Below are 13,273 nucleotides of genomic sequence, written 5' to 3' on the forward strand. Positions count from 1 at the left end.
TGTGTGCATAAAACATGTTTTCCCTGACAAGCCGAGCAAGCTGAATAGGCAAAACCTCTCAAGTAACATAATAAAACTGGAATAATCTTACAGCAGTGAGTAAGTAGGGTGATGGATAGTGTTCCCGGCATAGGCTCTAAAACCAAAGGTAAAAATTTTGTCATGCCAAAACTCCTCCGTAATCGTGTGTTCTCACACGAGAATTTACGATGCAACAAGTTCAACTCAAACATGAAGATGGTAAGGTTTTGTGTTTCATTATACTTTCAGTAAAACTCTGGCCGTGGAAGCCGTGCAGTTGGCGCTGTCTGTTATTCAAGCAGCAATATGAAGTGAGGGTGCGGTGCCGCTACAGTGGATATTTCGCAAGACGAGACTTTCTTGCTTTTCACGTCCAACAAATTTCACTCCAAAAACTAACCGATTTAAGTGCAATTCCAGGATTGGCTGATGCATTTAAAAATTAATAATGTATTTGGCCATCTAAAACTGATTGACAGGAGGCGTAAAGGCAAGAAAAAAGCCAGAGGACGCCGAGGGCAGTATAAAAAAATTATAGGACACTCCAAGTAAATGTTGTATATATAATAGAAATTAAGGGAACAAAATTACTTTCAGACTCCTCAACGTCCCAGAATTATCTTCCTATTTTCGGAGATAAATATCTTATCCAGAATGCATGAAATATGGCACGTATTGTAAAACAGAGAAAACCAGAAGTGCAAGTAGGGAGAACGGTCCAAAATGCACCCCTTAAGCTTTTTCGATGTTTTCGCCCATATAAACAAAAATATCCAACCATTTCAACGTATAGGTGCAAAATTTACAAACCCAGCTACATTTCACAATGATCTCCTATTCAAAACAATAAGGTTTTCATGACTTTCTAACGCATTTAAAAATGTTTTAAAAATAGGCCTGGGGCAAAACGCCCGAATGGCGGTCAAAAATGACTCAATTGCATGTAAAATGATGGTGAACGCATGGTTGTTAGTATTTTCTTAATGGATTGAACTACAATCCTACGAATGTGGAGGAAGAATAGCAAATGGTTAAATTTACGTGAATATGAAAGGATTTGGCTAAATTTTTCCAATGGAGCTCAATGATGGATAACTAATTATGAATTTTAATGGTAATATTCGTTCATAGATGTACTAAAACAGATTATATGAGTGATTTTATGAGTGAGGCACGAAAGTTCTATGAGAAGTTGAACCGTTCACATAAGGGCCACGTGCCACAGCCCGATATGTGTAAGGACATAAACGGAAACCTTCTTACAAACGAGTGTGAGGTGATCCAAAGGTGGCGGCAGCACTACGAAGAGCACCTGAATGGCGATATGGCAGACAACGGTGGCGGTATGGTAATGAACCTAGGAGCACACGCGCAGGACATGCGATTTCCGGCTCCGAATCTCCAGGAAATCCAGGAGGAGATCGGCCGGCTGAAAAACACCAAAGCCCCTGGAGTTGACCAACTACCAGGAGAGCTGTTTAAACACGGTGGTGAGGCACTGGCTAGAGCGCTGCACTGGGTGATTACCAAGGTTTGGGAGGATGAGGTTCTGCCGCAGGAGTGGATGGAAGGTGTCGTGTGTCCCATCTACAAAAAGGGCGATAAGCTGGATTGTAGCAACTACCGCGCAATCACATTGCTGAACGCCGCCTACAAGGTACTCTCCCAAATTTTATGCCGCCGACTAACACCAATTGCAAGGGAGTTCGTGGGGCAGTACCAGGCAGGATTTATGGGTGAACGCTCTACCACAGACCAGGTGTTCGCCATACGTCAGGTATTGCAGAAATGCCGCGAATACAACGTGCCCACACATCATCTATTTATCGACTTCAAAGCCGCATATGATACAATCGATCGGGACCAGCCGTCTTCCAGTGCGGTTGGTTTTTGCGCTCTACTTTTGTGCGGTGATTCGCCTAAAAGTAGAACAATAGAACCAGTGCAGTGACCGCGGTCGAAACAAATGTGTAGTGTACAAAAAAGTGCTGCAGATCCGGAAGACGTGCGCATGCTTGTGCTTGCAAGGGCTGATCGATTGTTATCAAGGGCAATGCCCTTGCTAATATTGCGATCAAGGCTATGTAAATGCTCAAACATGTTCAGCGTCAGATTTATTGAGGAGAGGTAAGGTTTTGATGATCCGTAAATTTACACGCACGCACTCACACAAACGCACACACACATTCACATTATACACACATACATATACACAAATACATACATATACTGATGGACATGGGTGTTCGTCATGTTTTCACAGTAGCTCTATTAAAACATGACGAATACTTTTGCCTATCAGTGTAGACATATAAACACACATACACACTCATATACACACATACACGCTCATATACATCATACAAAAAACACGTACACGATTTTTATCATATATTAGGTATCTATATTATTGGAAGCGTTTGGTACGGGAGGTCCACGCTTTCTTCCTTTCCCCTCGATTCCAAGCTATTGAGTGACTTTAGGTATTCCTGAAGTCGCTCAATATCTAGGAGTCATCTCTGCGGTACATACTGCGTAGTTGGCCTGGCCATATGAAAAGAAAACTGACGGAATTCAGAAACCGTCATTTTCCAGGATGCTTTCAAGTATTGGCTACGCATGTATGAGATTAGATTAGATTAGAAAACGGATTTCCGTATAAACTGATATGGTTGATCAAGGCGACGATGGGTCGGGAGATGTACGTAGTTCAAGTTTCAGGGGCATTCTCGAGTCCCTTCGAAACGTGCAGAGGGTTACGGCAAGGTGATGGTCTTTCGAGTCTGCCATTCAACATCGCTTTGGAGGGAGTAATACGAAGGGCAGGGATTGACACGAGTAGTACGATTTTCATGAAGTCTGTCCAATTATTTAGTTTCGCCGACGACATTGATATGATGGTACGTAACTTTGAGAGGATGGAGGAAGCCTACATCAGACTTAAAAGGGAAGCTAAACGGATTGGACTAGTCATCAACACGTCGAAGACGAAGTATATGATAGGAAGAGGCTCAAGAGAGGTCAATGTAAGCCACCCACCACGAGTTTCCATCGGTGGTGACGAAATCGAGGTGGTTGAAGAATTTGTGCACTTGGGCTCACTGGTGACCTCCGATAACGATACCAGCAGAGAAATTTGGAGACGCATCATGGCAGGAAATCGTACGTACTTTGGACTCCGCAAAACGCTCCGATGGAATAGAATTTGCCGCCGTACAAAACTGATTATCTACAAAACGCTTATTAGAGAACTGCCGCTCTACGGACACGAAACCTGGACGATGCTCGTGGAGGACCAACGCGCACTGGGAGTTTTCGAAAGGAAAGTGCTGCGTACCATCTATGGCGGGTTGCAGATGGCGGACGGTACGTGGAGGTTCGGAGATGGCTTTTCAGTCTTGACAAAATCAAAACACTGTTATTTAATCTTGTCCAACGTTTCGGTCCGTATGGGACCTTCCTCAGGGACTCAATTCTTACAGGTACGTGGAGGAGGCGAATGAACCACGAGTTGCATCAGCTGTTGGGAGAACCATCCATCGTTCACACCGCGAAAATCGGAAGACTGCGGTGGGCCGGGCACGTAGCCATAATGTCGGTGAAAATGTTTCTCGACAACGATCCGACGGGAACAAGAAGGCGAAGTGCACCGTGGGCAAGGTGGATCGATCAGGTGGAGGACGATTTGCGGACCCTCCGCAGACTGCGTGGTTGGCGAAGTGCAGCCATGGAGTGAGCTGAATGGAGAAGACTTTTATGTGCAGCCCAGGCCATTCCGGCCTTAGGCTGGTAATAAATAAAAAAATAATGATGCTCGAGGTACTCCAAAACGTTCTTGAGTTCAGCCCACGGTACCTACCGGATCAATCAAGGCTTTTGCAATATCCTCATCGTCAGTGTACACCCGAACCGGTTCAATAAGCATATACATACACATCAAGTAAACACAATTTTTCTTGAATACGAGATGGTCAAGGTACTCTAAAATCGGACCAATCAAGACTTTAGAAATGTCCCAGTCGCTGGGATACAACCAATCCGATTCAGTAAGCATATACCCATGATGCAAACCAAATTATCTTGAATACGAGATGATCAAATCCTATCTGTAAGTGTAATCCTATCGACTCATTGGACCTGCTGGGATGTTCGGCGTTGCACGTATACATCATCCAGGACTTGGTTGATCGAGTAGATCGCATATCTTTTGAACTCCCGGGCGTTTTGGAGAACCTAAAGGGTCTGTTATAGCTATTAAACATAATGAGTGAAATTATACCTGCTTAATGGACCTGCAAGGATGTTTAGCAATGCACGAATACATCATTCGGGGCTTGGTTGATCGGGTAGATCGCATGTTTTGAACTCCAGAACGTTTTGGAGAACCAAAAGGGCCTGTAGTAGTTTGTAAAAGTAATGAGTGAAATCTTATCGGCTCAAAGGACCTGCTGGGATGTTTAGCGCTGCACGAATAAATCGTTCAGAGCTTGGTTGATCGGGTAGATCGTATGTTCTGAGCTCCAGGCCGTTTTGGATACCCTGAAATAGGTTACGCTAATTTTAATTCTCGATAATTTCATGCCTTATGATTACTTAGATATTTTTGGACATTTTGTTTCTAGATATATTTTCTGATTCATTTGAGGATATGTACTCCAGAACAGTTTGGACGGCCTAGAACATCCAACAAAAATATGTCAACACCTTGTTAGTTTTTTTCTATACTAGTTTTGGCAGAATCGAGCGTAAAAACACAAATCTGTACGTTAAATTCATATGAAAAAAAAAGTTGTCCTAAAAGGGTTAATACGCAACACACCTGCGTAACGCATAAGGCTATCTTTCGTTTATCATCTTTTTCTTGCACGCGCACAGAAGGTATGGGGTTTGTTTTCATACGGAAACGCTTCCGAAGCGTAACACCAAACTCCACGTGTATTAATTAGTCATTAATACAGATTTCTAGCTTAAGTTTCTAAGTTCTCCAAATCATTCAGGAGTTACCATGTCAACTACCCTCGGTACAAAACCCATAGCTCCACATTGTGTCCGCATAGGTCCTTAGAGGGTTTGGTTATGATTTACGATTAAAATATGTCAAAATCAGATGTTCAAAGCTGTCCAAATCGTTCTCGGTGCAAAACCAATAGCACCACATTGTGTTGACATATGTCATTAGAGGCTTTTCGTATGATGCAAATATAAGATATGTTTGAATAGTGTGTACTAATCTATCCAGATCGTTCTGGACCTAAAGGGTCTACCACGTCAACTCAGTATAAAACCAAGCCATGCGTGTATTTTGCGATTTAGATATGTCCGAATCGGATGTTCTATGTTTCCAAATCATTCTGGAATTCAGACCAAAATAGTCTACCACGTCAACTACCCTCGTTACAAAATCAACAGCACTACAATTTGTTCGCGTAGGTCCTTAGAGACCATGCGTATGATTTACTATTTAGATATGTCAATATTGGATCTTCCAAGCTCTCCAAATCGTTCGGAAGTTCAGACGGAAAAAGTCTATCACGTCAACTACGCTTGGTAAAAATCAAGCGTGTCCATTCAGGTCCTTGGATACTTTTCGTATGATATACAATTTAGATATGTCCAAATTGGATGTTTTGATATGTCCAAATTGGAAATGTGATGCTGTCAATATTCCTGCAGATGTTTTAGGTTCTTCATGGACATATCGAGATGTAGATTTTAAATCCTTGGAGAGCTGTTTGAACGGACCATCATAGTAACCCAGAAAACATTTTTATTATGGAATAATTTGCTTCCATGAGTCAATATCGAGTCATATAATATCGACTCATGGAAGTTTGACTGTAGGTCCTTACAGGCTATGCTTATGATTTTCGAATTAGATATGTTCAAATCGGATGTTACAAGGTCTCCAAATCATTCTGGAGTTCAAACCTGAAGGGTCTATCACGTCAATTACCCTTAGCACAAAACTAATATTACCACATTGTGTCCGTATAGGTCCTTTGAGACTTTGCGTATGATTTACGATTCAGATATGTCCAAATCATATGCTCTAACCTATTCAAATCGTTCTGGAGTTGAGACTTAAATGTTAGCAATCAATTGTGTCCATTCAGATCCTTGGAGACTTTCCGTATGATTTACGATTTAGATATGTCTAAATTGGATGTCCTAAGTTCTCCAGATCATCTTGGAGTTCAGAACTATAGGCATACTACAGCAACTACGCTTGATACAAAATCAATAGCACCGCGTTCTGTCCATATATGTCTTTAGAGGCCATGCGTATGATAAGCGTTCTAGATATATCTAAATCGGATATGTATTAAAAGTTCTCCAAATCAACTAAACTGGGTTCAGAATGGTTCAGAACTAATTACAACCCATTGTGTTAATATAGTTCCCTTGATTCCATGAGTATGATTAGATATATCCAAATAGAACATTATTAGTGCACCAAATTATTCTGAAGTTCAAATCCACATCATCAATAGCAATCGATTGTGTCCATATAGGCCCTTGGTGGCTATTCGTGTGATGTACGATTTAGATATGTTAAATTTGGATGTTATATTTTCTTCAACTCATTCTCCACGTATGATCCCACGTAGACCCACGACGGAGGTCCTTCGCAGCTTAGTAGGAAAAGCATCTTTCTTGCGTGTTAGAACATCCGATTTGGACATATCTAAAATGAAAATTTTACGAATGGCCTTTAAAGACCTATATGGATACTGAACTCCAGAATGATACGCATGGCCTCTAAGGATCTATACGAACTCAATGTGGTGCTATTGATTTTGTACTGAGGGGAGCTGACGTCGTAGACTCTTTAGGTCTGAACTCCAGAACTATTTGGAGAGCTTAGAACATCTTTTTTTTTTTGTATTTTAGACCCTTAGCTAAGGGGCCCTCTTTAGCCGTGCGGTAAGATGCGCGGCTACAAAGCAAGACCATGCTGAGGGTGGCTGGGTTCGATTCCGGTGCCTGTCTAGACAATTTTCGGATTGGAAATTGTCTCGACTTCCCTGGGCATAAAAGTATCATCGTGTTAGCCTCATGATATACGAATGCAGAAATGGTAACTTGGCTTAGAAACCTCGCAGTTAATAACTGTGGAAGTGCTGAATGAACACTAAGCTGCGAGGCGGCAATGTCCCAGTGGGGGATGTAATGCCAATGAAGAAGAAGAAGAAGAAGAAGAACCCTTTAAAGTATTATTCGGGTCTTCAAATGTATTACATAGTTTACATGTCATTTTTTTAAAAATTTGTCACTGAATCTTATTTGAACACTTGGGGTTGTCGTCTCATGGTATCGATGATTCTCGCCGTCTTCAGGTCTTCGAGGTCTCTTCAGCTACGTTGCGTTGGCTACACCTGTTGAATCGTGGCGATGGATCGTGCTGTTTTTAGCGCCTCTTTTCTGCAGAAGTTCCACGCGATTTTGAGGAGTTTCAAGGCCAATAGTATCAGGACCGCTATCATGATTACCGTCAGCTTCCATTCGTGTTGGGAGTGGTATTCCGTATGAACCTCCTGGTTCTCGATGACGGTGACCTGTTGGTCACCAATTTGTTTGACATCCTGGCTCTGGTCTTTCGTTTCGGTGTTTCCCATGGTGTAGTTGTTTGTAGGTCTACTTGATTGGACTGTGCCACGGCGAGGCACCTTCCATAATTTTATATCACTTTTGTGCACCATACAATGTTTTCATATTGCGTCGATCAGCGAAATGTGTTTGAAAAACTGGAGTACTTTTTTTGCTCGTCCGGTATCGTCAGCTAAGGCTTCTCTCATATTTGGTTGAAGTCCGACTTTTCTTCTTTCGTCATCATATCCTGGGCACTCAACTATTATGTGCTTTATGGAGAGTGCTTGGTTGCATTTACTGCATTTTGGTGCGTCATTTTTTTCGAGCAGATATGAGTGAGTGAGTTTGGTATGGCCAATTCTCAGTCTAGTTAATATTACATCATTTTTGCGGATTCCTGTGAATACTTCTTTAAAGGGTGAGATGGTATTTTTATTTCTCGTAGCTTATTATTTCTTGTGGTCTCCCATTCCAGTTGCCATTTACTAGTCATCTTTGATTTTATGATGGTCTTGATTTCTTTGTGATCTACTATTTGTTGCGTGATAGTATTCATTAATAGTGCACGTTTTGCTTCAGTATCTGCTTTTTCATTTCCAGGGATTCCAATGTGGCTCGGTAACCAACAGAAAGTTATGGATGTTCCGCTTTCTGCTGCTTCGTTATGCAGTTTGACAATCTCGTCTTTAGTGCTGGTTTTTATCTTCTTTTTGTCTAAACTTGAGATCACGCTTAAGGAGTCAGTACATAGAATATATGCTCCTATTCTTCCTTGGTTTATGATCCATTTTAGTGCTTCTATTATAGCAAGGCTTTCGACGCTGTAAATGCTGAGTTGGCCATGGGTTCTTTTCCGTATGACATTACCCTCGATGATTATACCGAAACCCGTTCTATAGTCGTTTTTGGATCGATCAGTAAATATTGGCGTGTGGTATTTGTACTTGGTACTCATTCGACTCGCGAAGATTTTCCTCAATTCAATATGATTCTTCCCTTCTCTACTGGCTGATACTAATGTTTTGTCGGTAAGTATGTTTTTCCTATTCCATGGTGCAATAGAAGGAAATGTCATAGTTCTGCACGGTGGTAAATCAGTTTCTAATTCTTCCAGTATTTCTCTGCTTTTATTTTGAATATTGTTAGGCTCAGGAACTACTGCTTGGTTCCATAGTTCCCCTGAACTGTTAGTTTCTTCTTGGTCTTCCGTTTCGTGGTTGGGAGAATGTTGTGCGCTGTTTATCTTTTTTGATGCGAAAATTGCTAGTCTTTGGTTCATCAGGAATCTGAGGTTGGGTATGCCAACTTCAGCTTGTATACTTTCGATAGGGCTGGTTCGAAAAGCTCCGGGGATTGTTCGTAGTCCTTGGTTATGTACACTTTCTAGTTGTTTGGTTGTAGTTTCACTTATGGAATGTAGTAGTGTTGCTGCGTATAATATTTTCTCCAGTATGGTGGCTTTGTAAATTTTAATTAAGGATTTCCTATCGCCTCCCCATGTTTGTGTGGCGATAGTTTTTAGGGCCAGATTTCTTTGTGTACAAGTGGCTTTTAATTCTTCAATATGTATTTTGTATGTGAGATGACGATCCAATGTTACTCCGAGGCATTTGTGACTGAGCTTTTCACGTATGATTACATTATTTAGTGTAAGTTGGGGGGATTCAGGTTTCCTTGCTCTAGGGTTTTTAAACACTACCGTGGCACATTTTTCAGGAGAAATTTTAAAGCCCGTGCGTTTTCACTGCATATGAGGACGACATCGTCAGCGAATAGGAGCACTTTGACTTCTGGGGGGAGCTCTGAGCAAATTGTGTCGATTGCTATTAGAAATAGTGTAACACTTATTACTGATCCTTGGCATAGGCCGTTTTCCATTATTGTTTCTTGGGACAGGGTTCCATTTGCTTTTACTCTGAAAGTGCGATGTTCCAGCATCTGATATATGTATTTCAGGAGATTTCCTTCAATTTTCCAGTCTTTGATTTTATTTAATACCATCCTTCGCCAAGTGGTATCATAGGCCTTTTTATATCAAGAAAAACCGCTTGAGTAAGCATTTTTTTGTGCATTGCTTCTCTTGTGATAGTATCGAAGAGTGCAAGATAGTCAGTCGTGGATTTGCCTTTGCGGAATGCAAATTGGTGTTCGTTGATCAGTTTACGTGTTTCTATTATGTGGATGAGGCGGTTGTTAATCATTCTTTCAAGAATTTTCCCAAGACAGCTATTCAGGTAGATAGGTCTGTAGTTTTCCGGGTTGTTTCTTACTCCTTTTCCTTTGTATATTGGTACAACAATAGATTTCGTCCAGCTAGCAGGATAAATTGATTGCTTCCATAGCCCATGGTAGGTGTTTAACAGGAGATTTTTAAATTCAATTGGGAGATTAGTAATCATAGCGTAATGTATATTATCTGGTCCTGGTGAGGATCCTTTAAGTGCTTCCATTGCTTCATCTAACTCGCTTTTGGAAAATGGTTTATTATATTCAGCTGTTTCGTCTTGCTGGATTGGTAGAGGGTCCTGTTCGATTTTGTTTTTGTGCGATATAAAGTCTTTCGAATATCCTTTATCACTGGAAATTCTCCCGAAGTGATCCGCTAAGCTGTTGGCTATGTCCGGGTTAGTCGATACATTTTTGTTGTTGTGCTTGATTTCTCGGATGTGTGGAGATTTATACTGTCCTTGTATTTTCCTGTAGTTGCTCCACATTTCTTTCGCTGGGGTATGACTGTCGAATTTTTGGATAATGTTATTCCAAGACATCTTTTTTGCTTCTGTTATGGTCTCTCGTGCTATAGAGTTGGCTTCTTGGTAATCTTTAGCAAGTTGTGGGTTTGGTAGTCCAGCTTCTTCTTTCTTTAACTTCCTTAGGGCTTTTCTTCTTGCTTTGATAGCGGCGGCTACCTCTTCATTCCACCATGGGACATGTTTCCCTCTGGGGTTTCCTTTAGTTTTCGGTATAGAAATGTCCGCGGCAACTATTATCTGCCTTGTAATTTCATTAACTTGTTCGGTTAAGTCCTCCACGGACGCTATTTGTATGATATTCTGGTATGTTTCCCAATCAGCTTCTTCAATTTTCCATCTAGGCCAGTTTTCGCCTTTGTTCGATGAGGTAGGGATTGTTATAATTTGTGGTATGTGATCACTCCCGTGTGTGTCTTCAGCAACATGAAGGTCAAGTATTCCTGCTAGTTGGCTTGAGCAGCAACAGATGTCAATGCATGAGCCTTTTCCAGTTGAACTATTTATGTATGTTTTCTCACCATTGTTCATTGTTATTAAATTTGTTTCACTAATTACTGATTAAATTACCTTTCCTCGAGCACATGTTTCATCTGATCCCCATAGTGGGTGATGAGCATTGATGTCGCCCACTAGAAGGAGCGGTTCTGGGATTTGTGTGAGTAGATCTGTTAATTCTTCTTTTTTAATGTTAATTCCAGGAGGCAGATATACATTTAGTATATTTGCATTCAATGGTGCTCCAACTCTTACAGCTACTGTCTCTAGGCTAGTGTTCAAGTCTAGCAGTCTGTTGCCGATGTCCTCTTTAACTGCCGTTATTACGCCGCCTGATGCCGTTGTTCCATTAGTACTTTGCCGATGATACGTTGAGAATCCCTTGATTATCGATTGTGTGTCATTTTGACACATAGATTCTTGGATACATATCACTATTGAATTATATGTATTCATTAGTAGACTTAGTTCAGCTCTTCTTTGTCTAAGTCCTCTTATGTCCTATTTGCAAGTGTTTGGTTAGTTTGTGTATCCAGTTCAAGGCTGTATTTGTTCATCTTCATTCGGTTCTGTTGATTTGCCAGACTCCGAATTAACATATTCCACGTTTTCACATGGCCCCATTAATTTGCTTCCTTTCTTTTTTCTAGGAGGCGATGAAGCTGAATTTTCGACACTCCTAGCATGCTTAGATGTTGGCTTATATCCGTAGAGTTTCAGAGTGTGTTCGAGTTTTGTATTGATTTCCTTGAGTTTAGCAAGTTCCTTCTCTGCAGTTTTTCTTCTCTGCTTTTCATCATGGTAGGCTTGTAGTACCTTTTCAAATTTATTGTTCACCATATTCATATTTTCTTCCATTGACTTTAGTTTTTCTTCGTTTGTGCGGATAACTACTTCCATATCACTTTTATATTTATCCATTTTTTCATCAAACTGCTTATTCATGTCTAATTTGACCGACTTGATCTTTTCCTCCATTTCTTGGTTGTTCTTGTTTTTTATCTGGTCTGCATACGACGTTTTATTCTGGTCTTCCACTATCTTCTTGGCCTCTCAAAATGGTAGGTTTTTGTCCACTTTTACTTTGATTATTGCCATTTCCTTCTTTTATATTGGACAGTCTTTGAAAAAAGCGCCATGCGCGCCTTCACAATTCACACATTTTTCTGGATTATCACATAAGTCGTGGTATTGGTCTCCACATTTACTACATTTCTTTACACTATTGCAGCTCTTTCCAATATGCCCGAACTTAAGACACACGAAGCACCTCAACGGAGATGGGTACCACGGCCTTGTTTCTAGCTTTGCATAGCCCAGTTTCACTTCTTTAAGGGGGGTGGTGCCTTTCACAGTCAGGACAAAGATACCCGTAGGGGTTTTACCTTCGTCTCGCCCTTTCACGATTTGTTTCACTTCGCTTATTCCTTGGCTGGATAAACTTTCCAAAAGCTCGGTGTCGCTTTCATGTTTCACATCTGAACAGAAAACCACTACCTTGCATGAGTTGAGTGTTTTATGCTCATACACAGTAACTGTTACTCCGTCACAAAGCTTTTCGATTTTTCGTAGGTTTTTTTCTTGGCTCTCATTTTTCACGTTGACAAAAATTCTACCGTCTTTGTTTTTTTTTGCACTGGCCACTTCTCCACAATAAGCCTTTAAGACTCTGTCCACGAGCACTGGAGATACTCCGTGGAAGTTCCGGCCTTCCTCTTTTCTCTCCAGGACCATTATTTTGCCTCCGGTGCCCCCACCGGAGGTTTCCCCCAAACGGGGGAAACTAGAGTAGTTCATGTATTAAAATTTGCATGATCGTTCAATCGTTTTGTATTCACTTTCTGTTGTCAGAGTTTATTCACCGACCGGCACTATAGTAGGTTCAATTCGCACCCGTTGGACGAACGTTTACCTTGCAATTCTGTTGACGGGCACTTTAACCGGCGCGGTTGGGTATGTAATATGACTCCTCTCGGACGTAAAATAAACTCGACTGAACTCTACCGTGGTTAAGCTCAGAATGTAGAACATCTGATTTGACATATCTAAATCGTAAATCATACGCATGGTCTCTAAAGACCTATTTTGACACAATGCGGTACTATTGGTTTTGTACTGAGGGTAGTTGATGTGGTAGACCCTTTAGGTCTGAACTCCAGAACGATTTGGAGAACTTAGAACATCCGGTTTGACGTATGCAAATCGTAAATCATACGCATGGTCTCTAAGTACCTATACGATCACAATGTGGTACTATGGGTTCTGTACTGAGGGTAGTTGACGTGGTAGACTCTTAAGGTTTGAACTCTAGAATGATTTGGATAACTTAGAATATCCGATCTGGATATATCTAAATCGTTAATCATACGCATGGCCTCTAAGGCCTCCAATTTGGTCCGAGGTTAGTTGACGTG

General features: G+C 41.1%; 1 protein-coding gene across 1 annotated transcript in view; it reads right to left on the bottom strand.

The window, feature by feature from the left end:
- Positions 1-13,273, bottom strand: part of LOC134224956 (homeobox protein goosecoid-like) — a 49,416-nt gene that overhangs the window by 13,122 nt on the left and 23,021 nt on the right. The window lies entirely within an intron of this gene.

This window comes from Armigeres subalbatus, chromosome 3, assembly GCF_024139115.2.
Source record: "Armigeres subalbatus isolate Guangzhou_Male chromosome 3, GZ_Asu_2, whole genome shotgun sequence".
NCBI classification, from domain to species: Eukaryota; Metazoa; Arthropoda; class Insecta; order Diptera; family Culicidae; genus Armigeres; species Armigeres subalbatus.